General features: G+C 40.5%; 1 protein-coding gene across 2 annotated transcripts in view; it reads left to right on the top strand.

The window, feature by feature from the left end:
* brinp2 (bone morphogenetic protein/retinoic acid inducible neural-specific 2) overlaps positions 1-13,555 on the top strand; it is a 270,389-nt gene that overhangs the window by 210,799 nt on the left and 46,035 nt on the right. The window lies entirely within an intron of this gene.

Raw genomic sequence — 13,555 nt, 5'->3', positions numbered from 1 at the left:
TCATTTCTCTGTGATCAGCTGACCTGTGCTGCTGCTGCCTTGAGCTGTACTGCTCTTTATGGATTTACACAACTGATTTCAACAAGATGTAACCCAATATCTCACAACCCATCTTGGCTAATTTTCCCTACACTCGAGTGTACTGTTTATATTGTCTTTACAACACAGTATGCCACCCATCAACCTTGAAGTAACATGAAGTTAGTAGAAGTCAGTTTGTTTTGAATGATGTTTCACAATATGAAAAAAACACGACTTCACTAACACAATACACAATGTCGGATATAAAAACGAGACCATTATACATCAGCTTTAAATTTACAGTTGATCAAATGTCAGTCTGCACCTTTAAATATAGCCTCTCCTCCTCCTCTGCTCCCTCATTTTAGGCTCAAATCAGTTTGATGTTTGTCTGAAGGTGCAAGTTAAAATGTGTTAAACCTAAAGTAACGTGCCTGTTTTGAAAATTTAAGGATTAGAAAGTTGTCAGAAAAAGTAAATACCCATGTAATATAGAGATACCTGAAAATACTACTTAAGTACACTAAAGAAGTGTTTGTGCTTTGTTGCTTCTCACCTCTGGAAATCAGTAAAATGTACTTTAACTAGCCTGAAAATGTATCTAAAAACCACTAAACTTAGCATCTTTCCCCTTTGCTGTAGTGCAAGTAAGCAAGCCCTATTTAATCATCATCGTCTTGTTACAACAGGCAGACATTTATTACTGATTAATCTATAAATCCTGATTATGAAAGTGTATCTCTTTTTTTCTGTCTGTTCACTTGTAATCTTCCTTTCAACTTCTTCGTTCTGCTTCATATCGCTCCTCTTGTAATTTTGTAGCGCAGGACAGATTGCCTAATTGTCTCTCTTCCTCCATCATGTTAATGAAAAAGAATCCCTGCAAGCTAACAGGAATCTGTCTGATCATTTGTACCACCTACAAATAATCCTGGCATGGATTCCACTCAGTGCTATCAGGACCCCACTGCTTTGAATCTCTGCCCATTTCCACCTTTATTGCTGTCATAAAGCATGCTGTGTCGAGGTGTAGATGTAGATGATTTGTTAAAGCAAAAAAACAAGTAGGGTTCTTTTTCTCTTTTGTAGATGGATAGAAGGATGTAATCTGAAGATTTGGCAGCATTTACCCTCCTAATTTAATCTTCCTCATTTATTTCACAGGAGGAAATGTTTGGCAGAGGTAGTCTTTGCCTGTGCTACTAGTACCTTTTTCTTTTGTTTGTTTCTCTATTTCCCTCTACCTGTGCATCTCTGCATCTTTCTTGTGTACTGCAGGAATTTCTATCTATCTATCTATCTATCCATACACTACTGGTCAAAAGCTTTAGAATACCTCAATTGCTCCAGTTTTTTTTTTTATTGAAAATTATGCAGTTTAATGTCTCATTGCACTCTGAAATGATAACAGAAATAAAATATTTTTCAGAAAGTTCCTTCCATTTCTGTTGCAGAAGTTCCCATAAATGTGTGGCACTTGTAGCTTGCTTCTCTTTCACTCTTCTGTCCAGTTCATCCAGCTGGATGGGGTTTAAGTCTGGAAACCATCTTGGTTTTTTTTTCCTGAGGTAGTTCTGGCATAGCTTGGACTTATGTTCTGGGTCATTATCTTGCTGTAGGATGAACCCCTGACCAACTAGGCACATACCAGAGGTTATTCCATGGTGCTGCAGAATGCTGTGGTAGCTGTTTTGGATCAAGGTGCCTCACTCTGTACAAGTCACCGACACCTGGACCATCACACTTCCTCTTCCATGTTTCACACTTGATGCCACACACTGTGGAACCATCCTTTCGCCTACTCGACAAAGATCCTGTGTGATGAACTGAAGATTTCAAATTTTGATTCATCAGTCCATAATACCTTCTTCCAGTTTTCAGTAGTCCAATAGCGGTGTTTCATGGCCCAGGCAAGCCTCTTTGTCTTTTTGTGATGTCTTAGCAATGGCTTTCTTGCTGCGACTCAAGCTCGAAGTCTTTTCTTGACTGTTAAAAACTAAGACTTGCTACACGTCGGGTGAGTGCCGAATGTTTGCTTATGTGTATATGGGGGTGGGAATGCACGTTTGTGTCTGCGTGCGCCTGTTCGTCTGTGTCTATATGTCAGGTTGGGTCTCAGACTCCACCTCTCTGGGAACATCTCAGGCTCTCCAAGGTATGGAGGCCTATCTCCCCTCACCACACTCCCTGCCGATGGCTGATGCCCTCAGTATTTGGTGCGCTGGTGGTTCTTGGTGTCTGGGGCTGGGAGCTCATGTATGTACCGGCTCACTCCTGGTGGCCGCTTGGCGGGGCCTGGTGCCTGTGGCCCAGCTGGGCCCCTTCTCGGGGGTGGGGCGCCTCCAGGCCCCTGGGCCTGGGGCTCGGTCCTCTCTGGCACAGCTGGCTGCCGGCAGAGCCCGCGGGCACGTAACTGCAACCCCCTCTGGCCTCTGCTCCATGGCTGCTGGGTGACCGCTCATCTGAGGCTCTCCTCAGCTCTCCTCAGGTCTTCCCAGGAGGGTGGCACGGTTGCCCCTTTGGTGGTCCTCCTTGGGTCCTCGTACTCTGGGGCCTCTGGATGTCTGGGGCCTGGATCTCCTCCATACCTGCTTCATGCCCTGGGGGACAGGGCTATGGCTCCCCACACTCCCTAGCACAGTGGTTCCCAAACTTTTTTTGCTGGGCCCCCCTTTGTTTTACAAGAAAAATGTTAGCGCCCCCCCCGCGTGTGCGCGCGTGCACGCACACGCACGCACACACCCATATTTTGCTCCATTGCGGTTTATTTCACACCTCAAGCATTTAGTAAACAATTAAGCAAATACAAGTAATCTGCAATAAATTGCAGGTAGTTATTTGTCTCATCAAATAAGTTTGATGAGACAGAGTACCGGGCTGTGGTCGACTCCTTTGTCACGTGGTGTGAGCAGAATCATCTGCAGCTCAACGTGGCAAAGACCAAGGAACTGATCGTGGACTTCAGGAAGACCAGGAAACACTTGACCCCTGTTTCAATCCAGGGGGTCAGTGTTGACATCGTGGAGGACTATAAATACCTTGGAGTACACATTGACAATAAACTGGACTGGGCTAAAAACACCACAGCACTTTACAGGAAGGGCCAGAGTCGTCTCTATTTTTTGAGGCGACTGAGGTCCTTCAACATATGCCAGAAAATGCTGAGGATTTTCTATGAGTCTGTTGTGGCCAGTGCGATCCTCTATGTTGTTGCATGCTGGGGGAGCAGGCTGAGGGTCGCAGATGCCAACAGACTTAATAAACTAATCCGTAAGGCCAGTAATGTTGTGGGGATGGAGCTTGACACCCTCAAGGTGGTGTCGGAGAGGCGGATGCTGTCCAAGATAAAGACAATGTTGGATAACACCTCCCACCCACTCCATGACATGCTGGTCAGTCACAGGAGCACGTTCAGTGAGAGACTGAGATTACCGAAAAGCACCACTGAACGACACAGGAAATCATTCCTGCCTGTGGCCATCTCCCTGTACAACGCATCCACTTAACACACTGTTTGCTGCTACAACTACACATGTTTCTTTTCCAACTATTTATTATGAGTGAAGTATGTATGTGTATATATGTATATATTGTACTATTCTTAGTTAGTGTATTGTCTGTCTTGTCTTAATGTTGGTTTAAAATGGAGCACTGTAACAAAAAATAATTTCCCCCAGGGATTAATAAAGTATTCTGATTCTGATTCTGATTCTGATTCTGATAAAATAAACTACTAACTCTGTTACACTCCGTCCGCACCTACACGGGTAGTTTTGAAAATGCAGCTGTTTCATCCATACGTAAACAGTGTTTCGAATCACCGAAAACTGAGATTTTTTTAAAACTCCTTTTTTTGCGTTTACGTGTGGACGAGGATTACAGAGTTCGTCACGTAACGTCAAAGGTATGTGACTTTTTTTCACGTCACGCTGTGCGCCACGTTATTGTTTACATGAGATGAATAGCAGAATGGCAGATAGAGACAAAATACTGTTAATCTGACTGTCTGCAGGTTTTACACGCTTACATAAACACACACAGTTACTGTCCCTCTATTTACAAAGGCAGAGGTGTCACGGTGTGATTATTTTACGTGGAGTTGTTTTTTTTTTTTCCTGTGTAATAATATTCAATATTGCTGTCAATACATTTTTCAAAAAATGCCTCTCTGTGCAAAAACATAAACAGCTGTGGGATACTGTTTGTCTGTGATTTGAACCGGGGGAACAAATCTTGGCAGGATCAGCCTGATATTATTTGTATCCCGCTGTAACTTTACTGTATAAAGTATAGTATAGTATATATATCTCCAAAATGTCAGGAGTAGTTAGGCATTACAAGAAGTGTTTGTGAACTAAAAATCAAGAATGTGGGATCCTGTTTGTCCGTGATTTAAACAGCCCAGCGCTGCTCCCGACGCAGGGAAGACCAATCCTGCAGGGAGACCTACCTCGGCACTTGTGCAGGTGAAGCCAAAGACAAGATTTGCTTCACCATATTTTCTCGTCTTTGGCTCAGAATGAAGTTGGTTTGGAAACATATTCAGTGATGCTTCATCTCCTGCTTTGCGTTTCTGTGGGCGCCCCGTGCTGGCAGTGTCCAAGCGTTTTGTTTTTTTTCCCCCCTTTTCATCCCGCGCCCCCCCCTGCCATGGCTCTGCGCCCCACACTTTGGGAAGGTCTGCCCTAGAAGAGTGTTACATGGAGAAACCTTTTGAATACAAGTGCGCTGTTCCACACAGGTGTGCACAGACACAAACTACACCTTTCTTGGCTGCTACCTCAAAGCACATTGTGCGCTGTCGTCTTGCGTGCTGCACAATAACATTTCATATTTAGTATCTACTGTTAGCTAGTTTATTGTGATGTTTTGTATTTGTTATGTTTGTTATGTTGCTCTTTTTTTGTTGTCTCGACAGGTGATCCAGGTGTTTTTTTCTTTTTTGTTTGTTTGCTTTTTTTTTCTCTTCCCCCCTTTCTCACCATCTCTTCTCCCTTCTATTTTGTCTTTCTCTCCCTCTCTTTCTTTCATTCTTTCTTTCTCCCTGTCCTATCCCCCAGTCATGTCTGTCCCATCTGTAACAACTGAAAAAAACAAACAAACAAAAAAACAACAACTAAGACTTGCTTGCTACGACCACTGTGCTTTCAGCTGCTGTCCTGTGAGCCGCCTATAACGCAAGCTGTTAACTCTCAGAAACTTGTCCTCTGATTCAGTTGTGGGTTTGGGTTGCTTCCTGTCAGAGTTTTCCCAGTTTCAGAGTGCCTTTCGATGGTGAAGGAAACTGTGCTCACTGACACCTTGACTTTCTTTGCAAATTCTCTGTAGGAAAGACCTAAGTCTTTAAGCGTTATGATGATCTGTCTCTCTTCCATTGTTAATTTACTTTTTCTCGCCATTTTTGTAGCAACTCACTACTTTCTGCAGTATAATACTGTTCATCTGATGCTCACGAGGGTATAGTAGCACAGTGTGTTCCTGCTATTATACAGACAGAGGGGGTTGTAAGAAATCCAGAAAGGTGGAATACCTGCAGGAATTAGTAGCACCAGCTTTCAAGACTTGATCAACCTCCACTGCTACAGAACAGCCCATTGTATGATCCCTGAAAAGGGCCTTTTTGCATAATTCTTTGCATTTTTCTTTTTTTTTTTTTAACCTCTGGTAGTTCACCACTTACCTTTGTACCATTTCAAGCTATTCAATGAAGTTGAAGGACTGGAACTGCAATAAATAACTGGAAAAACTGGGGTGTTCTAAAACTTTTGATCAGTAGTGTATATATTTTTTTCATTGTGCGCTACAGTATATGTTTTGTGAAAGCAAGGAAAAGCAAGCACGGCATTGTTACCATGTTCACACACAACACAAAGCATGAGACCCTTTGCATTAGTGCGTTGTTCAGAAAGGCACCAATATAAAATATGTAGTTTCATAGTTCAGAAATATCCCATTTGAAAAAACTATTTAAAAAATGCACCAACAATTATAAAAAATAGTTTAACTTTTAGGACCACATGCTTTCATGACTAACTTCTCCTGTCTGTATTAACTTTCCTTTAAAAATGAAACACCTAGTGAGAGTGAGAAAATGCTTGCTTTTTAGTGCCTCAAGTTCTCAGAAAGGCTTGCTCCAAAAGGTTCGACGTAACCAACAGTCAGGGAAATGCGAGAATCTTCTATTAAAACAGCACAAACTGTTTACCATCAAGAGTCTGATCTGCACTGGACTAGAAGATGAACCTAGGAGTAGCATATATTTTTAAAGCACACAATGTTTACATTTGGGTTTACTATCTGCTCTGAATAAAACTTGTAGTAAATGCAAATCTGGTCATTATAAGCACTGCAAAAGAATAGTTATTGTAATACTTTCGGTGAACCTAAACATGCCACCTAATGGCATGAAAATTGGGACATCTACAATATATGTTCAGCCAGAAATGAAAAATAGGAAAAAATAGGACTGTACTGTTGGCCCGAAGTCATTTTAACATTAGAAAATGGTGACAGTGAGAATCAACACACATGTTGTTTTTTCTCCTCACTGAAACAAGCATCTTCATGTGCATTATTAATGAAGCACAATTTCTTGGTTATGAAATAAACATAATTACTAGCGTAGTGCAAGTATTATTTAACAATAATGGACAGAAGAGCACAATGTCAAAGTGTATCCTTGTTATATACTCCTGATACTACAGGAACGCTGGTCAGTCTGTTCATGGCCGTTTTTGTATACAGAGACATGACCTGAGTCAGTCGTTTTGACCACTGAATGAACGATCACTGGAAAGATTAAATATAGATTGCATACTATGAGTTGTCCAGAGCTAACAGTAAAAGGTCCAAGTTATCCCAAGGCTTTAAATTCTTGACATGTTCGTCCCTTCAGGTTTAACATCAGCAGTACAGGTCTTAAAAGAGAACGGGCACCTGGAGTACATGTGCATAATTGCTATTTTCAAAGAAAATCCATATGCAATCATTCTCAGACAAATGGTCAGTGACAGCCATAGCTGGACTGGCCATCGCTCGGTGGGCGGATGGTGATTTTTCGTTTTTATGGGCCGATGTTTTTTTCTGTAACGGTATGAACAATGAAAGGTGGTGGATTGGCCAGATGCTGGCCGATGTGTAAAAATAACTCAGTTGCTTTGTAGTGGCTATGGCGGAGCTTCCACAGAGGCCAGCAGGTGGATGAGGGAAAGGGGAGGCAGGAGGAGGAGAGACCCGAGGCGGCCGCCGGTCCGAGTGTCAGGTGAACTGAACTTCAGGTAAGAAGTTATGACCTGCAGTCTATCTGGGTCAGATATAAACCAAGTTTAGGTGGAGTTTATTTTCGTTGTGCTGACTTTTCACAGTCAATTACAATAACTCGTACTGCGTACTAGCTAGCATGATGGCGTTTCTATACAGCTGGGTGGGTGCTATGATGTTACTGATAGTGAACTTTATTTTATTCATAAGGTTATTTAGTAGAGTTGCCAACCGTCCCGTAAAAAATGGAATCGTCTTGTATTCAGAGAAAATATTACACGTTTTGTATTGAGCTGTAAAGGAACACAGTTTGTCCCGTGTAAAAGCTGCTGGTCATGATCTGTTGAGAGGGAAACATGAAGATGAAACCAGGAGATGTCCTTTACTGAATCATCACAGCTAAACAGGTGATGGAGAAACAGGTTTACCTTTTAGGTCACGTGAATGAGTTGAAGGGAAGTTATGAACTGTTTCTGAGAGACAACTAACACCAGGATCCTTTTCTACGTAACTGACAGCTGGTAACTGTGCAGGGGCGGGTCTAGCAAAGTTTTGCCAGGGGGGCCAGGTAGGGCATTAACAGGGAAAGGGGGGGCACAAAGAAATACTTTTCTTTCTTATTCTCATTTAAAATGTCTCGCTTTTATTAAATAATTATCTGAAGCTTACAACCTAAGTTTTAATCTGATGTAAAATGTATAGAAATCATACACATACCAACAAGACTGTACATCACTGTAACAACAGCATCTGTTTTCATTCAAAGGCTTTATGGCTTTTCCTATAATACCTGGTGGGCCGGTCTCTAAATGCCTGGGCCAATTTTTTGTCCCAGTCCAGCCCTGGTGACAGCAAAATGCTTGCTGAAAGCTGAAGAGATGTTATTCTGACCTTAGGCTAAATAGCTATAGAATATAACATATGGAAGCAAGAAGTGGTGCAATTTTGTCTGGTCTGAGCAGAAACTTGTATATGCAAGTTAGATTCTGATTTGGCAGCTTTTCATTTGGTCCTTGAATACCTAAATGCCAGACAGTAAACATGGACTTTTTGTAAGCTAAGTTCATATTTCTAACCAAAGCCTGTAACCTACTCAAAAAGCCTGAGGATAACATAAAATAAGCTCTATTCATCCTCACTTCCAAGCAAGGACCAGGATCGCAGCAGAATTGTTCTTTTTACCTGGCTAAATCACTGGGGTAATGTATGCTAAACACATAACCTGTTTACATAATATGTTCTGAGTTTTTGTTTTCTAAATGAAAGCTCAAGTGGCCAAGTGCGTGATGTTAAATGCTTTTGGCTATGATCAAATGGGTCAGAGTGGGGCATATTGGAAAATTTTGTTCAGTTCAGTTTTATTTATGTAGCATGAAATCACAACAACAGACACCTCAAGGCGCTTTATATTGTATGGTAAAAAACCTACAACAGAAGAGGAAAAGAGGGAAAAAGATGATTTGGCAACAGTGGGGAGGAAAAACTCCTTTTTAACAGGAAGAAGCTTCCGGCAAAACCAGGCTCAGAGTTGGGCGGCCATCTGCCCTTACCTGTTGTTAAGAGAGGAGGAAAACAGGACAAAGACAGCAAAGAAGTAGCATTTGCATAACTCTGGCTGTGTGGGTTGTTCCTTACCTGAAACGTGTCAGACGTGTTGTTTGCATTCCTTTTTCTGTCTCTAGTACTTAAAGGCTTTATACTTCATTAAAAAAAACAAAAAAAACATATTTCTAGTTGGAAAGCTCTCTCACAATGATAATGTCAACCTTGTAAATGAGATTTTAAATCTCAATGGGTTGTTTTTCCTGGTTAAATAAAGTTATTAGTTTTAAGTTCCAACAATTGCTTTGATAGAAACACAGACACACACATGATCTCACACATGCACACTTCAAATATAAACTCACTCTAATGGATTGGTCACCCTCACCCCACCATGAGGTAATTCAGCTGCTGAGTGGGAAAAGATTAGGTGCCTGCTATTGCCAGGCTAAGTGAGCAGGGACTCATATGAGGGATCACAAAGGACGTGCTATTACCATGTGAAACAAATTCACAAAATCAAAACTTTTTTATATGTAAGCCAGAGTGTGTACTGAATGGCAACACGGTTTAACATCCCAGGGTTTTTTGTTATTATTGTAAAAGGTCTCATTAACAAATGAAGTCATTTGTTTCCTTCAAACACAGAAGAGCGTGGTCCAACAGAGAGTGAGTTTGTATAATGACCTACTTTTTTGTCTGGTTGGATTGACCATCAGCAATTCTTTACTAAGTTGCACCTGAATGTTAGACTCAAATAACGAACCTGCTGTGCTCAATTAGTTTCACACAATGGCTGCTATGTGCAAGTCATCATGGTATTTTCACATGTTAGACTGAAAGAGTAGAGTGCTGCTCTCATGCTTTACACCTGCACAAAAAGCCAAAAGAGATTTTGTTTTTGTTTGAAAGCAGTTGCCAATAGTAACAAAAAGCTGACTTTTTACCTGACCTGCTGCGCTCTCCTGCCTCTGTATTAAATACTCTGGCACACAGCCTACACAGTGCTATTGACAGCTTTTGCCCACCATAGACACCAAAATGCTAAATTTTTCCAGAGTGATGGCGATGAGCATGATGGGAGGAGCTTATGCTACCCATCACATTCACAGATGTTTTTGCGCAAATGTCTCAGTTATGACTGCGTGGGATTCTCGTGGCATTTACCTTGGTGGCTCAGCCTCCCAACACTTTACCTCAGCATATCCCGACAGATGTTTTGAGTATGGATTATATATTAAAATAAAGGTTTATGCAGTTAGTACAGTAAGCAGAGAGCAGTTTGCCCTTGAGGCAGTTAATGCAATGAGAGAGGCACTGCTGAGCAGAGCTATTGCTACATTATATTTTAAGTGCAAAATGAAATAAAACTGTGCGCGACTGAACCCTTTTCAGTTCTTCCACTTTTTTGGTAAGGATCTTTATGCCACAAAGAATTAAGGCAATTCTAAAGGCAAATTGAGGTCCAACCTGGTACGAGAAAAATGTATCTAAATTCTGATATTTGGAAAATATACATATGTGAAATCACAGTTTAGCGATTTGGTCCATGTTGACACATTTAAATCATGCAATTGCTACTTTGCAGATTTCTTTGCTACATGGTGCAGTATCCCGTTTGATGAAGGCATCAGAAAATTGGTATAGACATGGTCAGCCACATGATTCAGGTCGGCTGTCACATTTAAACAAGTTTAACAAGCTTACTTGGTATTAAGGATCCTAGAGTGTGCCAAGAAAATATCCCCCACACTATTACAACACAACCAGCGCAGCTGAACTGCTGATGCACGGCAGAATGAATACATGCTTTCATCTCATTTATACCAAATTCAGTAGATCAGCATAGGTGTTCATCAATTTTCACCTCTGATTTCAGTCTCTACCAACTTCTGAGGGAAACATCTGGTTATTCAGCTGCTTAGTTGTCCACTTTCTCTATTTCAAAATCCAGTTGTTTGCTGTTTGACATAGAGAAAGTAACAGTACAGTGAGTTTAAAGTTTAAAGTTCTCTAAAGTAATCTCAGTGAAGTGATTGTAGGCAATGAAATAATGATGGACATTTTGAAAAAGTTTTTTTTTAAAGGCTGTCAACTTCTTAATGAAAATAAAAAGCAAAAATATAACATGTACGAAAGTATTCACAGCATTCAGATATATAGTGTTTCCACTGATAATCTGTCAGCTGTTTCTATAACTTGCTTTGAGTGGTAAATTCAGTTGATTTGACATGACATGATTTGGAAAGGCACACACTGAGTGCAAAGGGTCATATCTGGAGGAAACCAGGCAACCTGGTGCTTTAGTAGTTCTGTAAAAAAGATTGTGAGAAGATGCCCACAAAATACAAATATAAAGGTGTCCCAGCAAAAGCTGTGAAAAGTACATTTTACCTGGGTTTTTTTTTTTTTTTTTTTAAAATTTATTTTTAATTAAAAAACTCATTTTTCACTTTGTCATTATGGGGTACTGTGTGTTGAATTTTGAGGTGAAAATAAATTTGGAATAAGACATGTCAACATGTCAAAATGAGGGACAATTAAAATGCTGTGAATATGTTCCGGATCCACTGTAGACTTTGGCGCTAAAAACGATTAAAACCCTGGTCTCTGGAGAATTATGGCAGCTTTTCTGATGCACATTTATTTTCCCTAGTGGACAAAAATCTTTCCATTTTCTTGTCTGAATGCAGCCATGCAGACTCCGTGTACAGTTGTTTTACCATCTCTTAAGTCATATAAAAGCCAGATGCTCTTGTTGTTTATCTGCCACAGCTAATTACGCTTACACACATAAAACCAGCACATCTGAGGAGAGCGTGGATGCAGACTGTATTTTGTAATGTTGTGTAACACACACACTCCCAGAGATCTTACACTTAAATAAGCATGTGTTCATGTCTTCTTGCTCTGTATGTGTGTTTGTGTGTGCGTTTTGTTTCCCTGATGGTGATTTCCACTTTGATTCTAGTAGAATTGAAGTTTATTTGAGATGAGTGTGATCTCAGTCCAACTACTAGTTTCCTGTGGGTCTCGCTCTCTCTCTCTTTCTCTCTCTCTGGCCATCTCTGGCACACTTGCTTGGACCCCTCTTGTTTGGTTTTTAAAAACTGTGGAAACAGAAAGCAACTGGTGATCACCAGTTATAACTGGAAGCAGTGGGCGGGTAAAAGCATTGAGTAAGTGCGCATTAGGTAGTGATATCTGGTAACTGTAGGCTACCAAAAAAATGAACACGCTATTTTAGAAGCCTCAAGCTGACAATTTTAGCTTTCTGAAAGCAGACGTGATGCGTGCAGGAGCAGCAGGGTCATTTTCTAGAGTTCTATGCAGTCAAAATGTGAAACACCCCTGCTCGCCCTTCCAAAAACAAAAAACGATAAGAACAGGGCTGCTGAGATTGTCTTACATTTTATCTAGTATCACATAACTATTGTATCACCTGGGCAGTGTGTTGGGAATGTGTTGTGTCCTGTGATTAAGACCCCTAACTACTCAGCCCACTTTCACAACAGCTTGTGAAGTAATCATCAAAATAAATCCTTTTTTATGTATTCTTGGACATCAGTTGTTACATTTTTCATGTCAGTGAACACAAATTTGTCTAGTAAACAGTGCATTTGCATAAGAAATGGTGTCATCTGAAATGTATATTAGAAGAGGGCCACATCCTGAAGTGCTACTGCCGTTTGATCCAGTATTCACTCCTGTTTAGGGTACTGTAGAGTATGAAGCTTATTGGTGGGAAAAAAATAGCTAAAGGTTTATATTTTTTCTGCTATCTGAGTGACTGATCAGAGTTTAAAGCTTTTGTGAGTGAACATGTGTTCTATAGTTGGTTCATTTCACTTCATCTCGTCTCCCATTGGGATACTTAAATTTTGTCAAATATCAAAAATACATTTCCCAATTGGTTACAGAAATGAATCAGGGCACTTATAATCATGGACTGAGTCGGCTTGAATTTCACATCAAATTCAACTCACAAACATCATAGTTATTCACACATCATTTGTTGGATTTTAAAAAAACAACAAAACAAAACTCATTATTAATGACAAACATGTTGCTTGGTTTGGTTTAGGCACTAAAAACTACTTGGCTAACGTAAGGCAGTACTTTGGTAGGTTGCAAAAAATGTTGTAGATATTGTGTTCTAAAACACAACAGTTGGTACGTCTTTCCAAACTTTGTTTTTCTGGTTGCCAAAATCAGTTCTTCTGACACTAAATATATTAACACTTATTTCAGATAAAAAAAAACACAAAAAACAAAAGCTACTCACACCTAATGGATTTTGAATAACAAGGCATTTATTGTATATATTTAATGTATTTATATTTTTCCCTCAGAGCTCAAACTATTATTCACGCCTTTACTCATCATTGTTTTTGTGTAATCTGTTTAAATAGTTTTCTCTTTACATTTTTCACACTAACTTCAGTAGTCAGTGGATGCTCCAGACATGTATGTCAGCTTTTATTGACCCCAAGCATCATAGCAGCACTTCTGGAGCACAGGTAGAAGAATGCTGAGAGGAGCAGTTTGTGAAACCAGAACGATAAAGTGGGTAGTGTGTGTGTCATGGTGAAAAGGATAATCTCCCAAAAGACTTGAGTGCTGGCACTGGCTAACCAGCACAGATGTCTGTGAAGGAGGTTTTGGCAGGAGGTGATGGAGACAGTGGCAGATCACAGGATTATAGTGAAAGACAGAGGCGGAGAGATGTTCT

Source organism: Simochromis diagramma, unplaced genomic scaffold (genome assembly GCF_900408965.1).
Source record: "Simochromis diagramma unplaced genomic scaffold, fSimDia1.1 OVJJ01000337.1, whole genome shotgun sequence".
NCBI classification, from domain to species: domain Eukaryota; kingdom Metazoa; phylum Chordata; class Actinopteri; order Cichliformes; family Cichlidae; genus Simochromis; species Simochromis diagramma.
The sequence above is the reverse complement of the archived record's forward strand: the minus strand, read 5'-3'. Positions and strand labels throughout refer to the sequence as shown.